The following is a 6,784-nucleotide window of genomic DNA, read 5'->3' on the forward strand; positions in this document are numbered from 1 at the left end:
CAGAGTACCTTTAGTACATTTATTCCTCTTGCACTCAACGCCAGGAAAGCTACCACCTCTGTCTCTTGATTTTCCTTCTCCTTTTTTTCACTCTCACTTACGTGTCTTGGGTGGATGCCTTTGCTATTATAAAGTCTATTGAAACATAAACATATACTTTTAAAATAGCATTTCACTCTGACAATACTCCTGGAGAGAGCTGAGAATATTATGGTGGAGATAATGTACTCCAGACAATAAGAGAAGACAGGAACGGGAAGCTTATCTGCTAGAACCCCTATTGCCTATTTAAACAATAATCCCCTTCAAAATGATGTTTTTCTGTGTACGCTCAAAATGCATGATATTCAGCCTGTTCATGTGGCTTTTAATAGCCTGGATAATTTTCCATACAATTAATTCCTTGAATATATTCTGTTTTGCTTCTGCAATTTTTAGCATGCGTTGTTCCTCTACGAGTGCAGGATAACCCCTCTTGGAGCAACACTCCAGATCCAGGCACCCACCACCATGGAGGAGCTCAGTGAGGATGCTCAGGATGGGTGGGTGGCTCTGCACAGCTTGGTGCAGCCACAGATCCTTTTCTGAAGACAGATTTTAAGGTTTTATTTTTCTTGCCCACTTCGATTTCTCTGGTAGTTGAATCACAAGGATTTTTCTCTGAAAGCAATGCTAAGCCCAGATATGGAAAGAAAGGGCTAGGTGACAACTGATGAGCGGCTGGGAAAGGCAGGGGGGATGTCCTGCATCGCAGGGCTGTGCTGTGATGCTCTGGAAGCTGTGAAGAGCCAGAGTTGCTGCCATGAGCCAGGAGAGAGTTCCCCAAGGGAGAAGGGTGTGGACGCCTGACTCTTTCCATCTCCTAAAGAGCTCCAGGCCAGGGGGGGTTGCCAGCCTGGAAATAAGGGTAGGTATGGACAGATTATTTCCACTGCTGAATTTTAGTGCTTCCAGGCAGCCTAAAATGACCTTTAAAACAAGCACTATGCTCACTCCCACTGACAGGCACAGGGAAAGTGGATTATTTCCCATTACTCCAGACACATGGACGTCCATAGTCATGGAAAAACACTTTTGCCCACATCCCTCTGGGCCTCTGGGCCACTGTGGGAGCAGGAGCTCAGTGTTACAGGACAGGAAGGGCTGGCAAGGCAGATCTTCACCCGGGTGTAAATCAGCTTTATCTCTTCCAGGGAGAACAATGCCAGCTCAGTTTACACCCACTGAGGATCTAATTGGCATTTGGCTCTGGCTGCAAAATTAGGATTGCTTCATCATTGTGCTTCTGATCCTGTATCACGGGAATCAATGAGGAATTTGATTACAGGCTCCTATTTGGATTCTCAGCCCCGCTTGGGGACGTTAATCATCAAAGTTGGGACTGAGGGGTACAGAGAATTGGCTGGAAAATTTAGATCACTTTTCAAAAGGAAAATGGAAGCCAAGTCTATGTGGTCTGGAAGAGTTTAATAGCAGCTGAAATTTAACTTGGAAAGGAAAATGATCCCAAGGGTTGATGCTGTTTTGTCATTGACTTGTGTTCAAGCTTGCCTCCTCTCCTCTCTTCAGCTATGATACGGGTGCAGTGACCATAACTGGCCCCTGGAAGAGAATAGAGATGCTGGTGTGATTATTCAGCTTCTGGCATGTTGTGGCTTTAGATATAGCAAAATCTCATCTGCCCCACCTGAGAAAATGCAGATACATCACATTACTAGCTAACCCCACTTTTCCACCATCTTTCCTCCCAAACTGCCCTGGTCAACCCACAGAAGGAATATAAACCATATGAACCATTAGCTTCAGCCAGCCCTGAGCTGGGCATGATCCCACACCCGCTGGTGCTGCCAGGCATGAGAAGGCACTGCCTGCCTTCCACAGCAGCTGGGGGCTGGCCTGCTCTCAGTGCAGGAATCTTCTGCAGGGGTGGGGAGTCTGGGACAGGGATTGCACCCCACAGCCCTCTCCCAGCTGGCATCTGTGTTTCAACCCACCCATTAGGCTCAGATGAATTACTAAAAGCTCACTTTGCATTGCAAGACCATGACACAGATGAGCAATGACGCTGGGTCATGACCCATTGATGATAGAAGTGAATCAATGCACCACAGATGGACAAAAGAGAGATGATTAACTCAGTGCTTGATGCAGAGTGCCAAAAATCAGGATTTCCCTCTGTCTCTGTACTGATTAGCGTGTGACCTCAGGAAAATCTCGCCGTGTCTCGGAGCCTCAGTTTCCTCACCTGCAATGTAGTGATAAGGCTCATCACAACTTTTCACTGCTGAAAAAGAACTGATCTTACACGGCTTGGAACACACAAGCCAAAACCCTCCCTCAGACCCAGTGGGGATAAGCAGGGTCATATGATCTATGAATGCAAAATCCCTAAGAGTGGGCGGTTTTATTTGTTTTCTTCATTTTAATGAACAACACTTCCACCTATTTCCAAGCTCATGAGACACCTTCTACTGCTATGAAAACAAAAAACATATTTCTCTGTGCCAGCAGCAGACTCATAAGCAGACTAGCAAATAAGGTATGTGCTGCAAAGGACTGTCTCATGGATATACACGAGTTACATCCTTTTCCATCATTTTGCTGATTAATAGGCATAATATCGTGTCTGATCACTGCAGTAAGTATACTGTGAAAGATAACCACTGAAGACATCTAATTGTTTTCCCTTTGGGTTTTTTTGGGGGGGGTAATGCTTTAAAATAATGGCCCTAATCATTATTAATTCCTTTAGTGTTCACTGGAATAGCATCAATCACAACTAACTCCTTTGCTATTAATGTGGATGTCACAGATACTTCTGTAGGGTTTCTTTCTGCTAGGATTCAGTGTTCATTAGCTGCAGCAGGTTTTTTTCCCCATTATTCCTGCAGGGTTTGAGAAATCTCTTGCTGGGGGGGAGCCAGCAGGCTGTAGGCTCAGCTCATCTGGTGTGAAAAAGGAGAGGTCTGCTTTTAAATGCAATGACCCTCGGTTTCCCACTCTGCCACAGAACTGACTCCTCTCACTCGTCCACTCTGCATATGCTGCTTCAGTCATCAAAGATTAAAGACAGATTCCCACACTCTCTGAAACTGTCAGGAGACCCCCAGTTCTCCTTCACACACTCTCCAACCTGGCGTATAGAAGGGAGCAAAAACCCGAAGTTTTAATTTGCCATGCTGACAAGCCCAGGATTTTAAGATTAAGCTGTGTGTCTAATGATACTAATTAAGGAAATCTCTGAAGAACTAGCTGTGATCATAATAAATAACAATAAGGTCCTCAATTTTCCTCTGAAAAAGTCATCGTGAAAGGAACGAAATAAATTTCTGGGGCAGTTGCAGCTATTGCAAGATTTACAGCAATGGAGATGCTCAGTTGATTCTCCAGCCCCTACTGTTCACTTTGCCATTGTGGATTTGCTTTTATTTTAAATTTTTTTTTGTTATTTTTCTGGATGGTACCAGTTACAGCTAGGCTTTGGCCTGCCTTCTCCTCTTGGGAGTCCTGTTGAAGGGGATGTGCCAGGAGCAAAACATGTACCTTGTGGGTGCTTTCCAGCAACCCACAGCACTGCCTGCTGAGGGCATAGAGCTCCACACAGAATTTTTGAGTTATCTGGTGAAGAAGGTAGGTTGTGAAACACAGCCACATTTCAAAGACCTTCAGGCATCCCACCTTGCCTCCAGCTGCCAAGGGCTCTCAACATCACTTCTACCCACCCCTGCCAGGCATCTCAGACCCCATCTGTTGTCCATGATATCTGTGTGTAGGCACCTGAATAGCTCTTGAGCCTGGCAGTGCCCATGCCAGGTCTCCTCTAAAGTCTCTGAGCATAAATTTACTCTTTAACTGCCCTAAACAGGTGGTGACACCACTCTAGTGACTTTTGGTCAGGTAAAGGGCTTGTCTCTGGCTTGGAGCTTTGGGAGAGTGTTGGTGAAGTAGCTGTAGAATTTCTGCTAACCACAATTCTTTCTTCACGTAGCTTGAAAGGCAGTTTCAAAGCCAAGAAACCTGAGCTACAATCACTCCTTTGGCCACGTGTGTGTTTTCTTGTTAGTGGGCTGATTTGCTGCAAAATGCTGAGGATTTCACATGTCTGTTGATATTGTTCTCTGATGAATTCAGGAAAATGCTAGTGGAGCCTCTTGTCCCATCTTTCAATTCCAATCAACTCAGTATTCCGTATTCTTCACTAAAATAAAGAACCTCCCCATGGCCATACCCTTGTGAGCAACCCTACAAAGATAAAAGATGTGCTTGTGTGTGCACAGGTCCTCAATCCCAGCTCCTGCTTCATGCCTTAGAGCAAGGCTTAATGAGTGGTCCAAAGCCAAAGGCAGAGGAAGGGACTGGCTTAGCATTCCCCAAGCATCCTTTCTAAATTCATTGCCATTAGTTTGCCAGTGTTGTTGCAAAACTCAATGAGTTTGTCATAGCTCACAGTAACATCTCCTTTCAGCAGAAAAGATAACCCTGCTGTTGTAATAGTTGCTAAGAGAGATTTCCAGCTGGGAGACGCTTCTGCTCAGCTCCTCCTGGCTCATCGGCAGTAAGCTGCTTTGTGGCTCATACAGAAGATCCTCATTTCAGCACTGCCTTGGGAAACAAGTTCTCCCAGCTCTCCTGAAAATGGAGGGCTCCCAAGGGTGAAGAGCACAGCAATGACTCCTAAATCCAGGGAAAATAGTGGGTACAAGCCTGATATAAAATTTCCTGTGTTTATCTTAGGGATAAGAGGCAAGATCAAAGTCCTTGGAAAGGAGAAATAAATACTGATGGGAGGGGAGGTTTACACTGGATATTAGGAAAAAAAGGTTGTCAAATGTTGGAAAAGCCTGTCCAGGGAAGTGGTGGAGTCACCATCTCTGGAGAGATTTAAAAGCCATGTAGATGTGGCACTGAGGGTCATGGGTTAGTGCTGGACTGGGCAGTGCTGGGTTAATGTTTGGACTCCATGACCTTAAATGGTCTTTTCCAGTCTAAATGAGTCTATGATTCTATGAAAACATAAAACTGAGGAGATGTGTTCCTCCTAGTCCTTCCTTGGTTTTGCAATACAAAACCCAGGTATCTTTAGCAACTCAGTCTACTCCCCAGTTACACTTTTGCCATCCACTGGGGATTACAGCCCAGGATTTTACCTCCCCTGACATGTGTGAGTGCTGGATCGGCTCTTCACCCCCCCCCACCCCCCCCCAGCCGATCCTCTGTGAACACTCAGAGCCCTGATATCTGCTGTTGCAGGGACATTGGGAATTAGCCCTGGGGGCAGGGCAGGCTTGTCCTGGGGTAAGGTTGCCTGCAAGAAGGTGGTTTACTCATGCTGATCCTGGTCCTGCTGATCCTGACTGCCTTGACCTTCACACCGTCTGTTTTTCACAGTTTGAGCCTGGTTGAATATCAAACCCTGGTGGGATGCTGGCACTGCAGAGCTGACCCTCCTGAATCCCTGACCTGGTGCTTTCTTCTAACCCATCTGTGCTTCTCGTAGGCAAACAAGGCCATACCAGGATTTGTGATGCCTTCTCCAACCTTTCTATAGTTAAACTTCTGGAAAATTCATGTCTTTATTTGAGCCATTGTAGGCTGCCTGTCACTATGGGCTGCAGATGTTGATTTGGTATTGGAGCTGCTTAGAACCTCTATACCAGTATTGTTTTCTATCAAAAACCACTATTCAGTCAAAACCAAAATTGTTTTCTATCAAAAACTACTATTCAGTCAAAACCAAAATTTCTTGGTTTCCATGAAAATTCAGAATCTTCTTCCAGGCAAAATCTGAATTGTGGTGAAAGAAAAACTTCTGTTTGGGAAAATTTTAAGTTTTGAAGTTTTTGGTCCTTGTAACAGACGTGGAAGTTTTTATTTCTATTGGTTTTTAATTTTGTTTTCCTGTAAATTTCATATCTGCATGCCTTCTATATTCCCATATAGAAATGCATAAAGAAAAACTAGACTAATAACCTATGCCAATAGACCCTGTTCCCACAGATGTGCTGCTGGAAATGTTTTGCCATTCTTTTTTGCATCCCATCAGTAAAATCCCAGGAGTAGTTGCTGCTTAGCACTAACAGAAATACGTCTTTACTTTTTTGGCACAATGTTTCCTCTTAATATTGTAATATAAAATTTAAATTAAAAAAAAGTTGGCTAGGCATTCTGCTTGGTGGACAGCTAGGCAATCAGATGTTTTCCGGTTCTGCATTGGATTAAAACCAATTTTTCTAACATCTTTTTCACTATGATGTAAATGTACTATCTACAGTGTTTCCTAATCTCTGCAGCAGGAATCTATGGGAGTTCATGGACTATTTCTAATGGATCTGCAAAACACAACTGAGAAAAACAGGTTTGTTGTGCAGACAGTTAGATGTGCTGTTCAGGGCTTCCCTCCCCTGCCAGAAAACACTTGAGGTAGAGAAAGTTTAAAATTGCTCTTTCACACACTGCATTGGAAAAATATGCCCCACCACCTACTGTAATTATAATTTTCAAATTCCCATAAAAGTGTTGATGAAATTGTACTTGTTTCATTTATACACACTTTCCCGTGCTCTGGGCATGTCATTTACCTTCTCCTATGCCTCACTTTCCTTTCTGGAAAAACAAGATTTTCCATTCATTCACAGGAAGATTTTGGAAGAGGCACTTCATATTTACAAAGTGCACTGAACGGGAAAATGACTTGCTAGGGGAAATTTCTCATTGGAGTAATTAATCTGATTCATCCAGGGCAAATAAGGGTGTCACTGCACAATGTTTCCTTGTGGAGCCTGAA

Source organism: Corvus brachyrhynchos, unplaced genomic scaffold, assembly GCF_000691975.1.
Source record: "Corvus brachyrhynchos isolate BGI_N302 unplaced genomic scaffold, ASM69197v1 scaffold4, whole genome shotgun sequence".
Classification (NCBI taxonomy): domain Eukaryota; kingdom Metazoa; phylum Chordata; class Aves; order Passeriformes; family Corvidae; genus Corvus; species Corvus brachyrhynchos.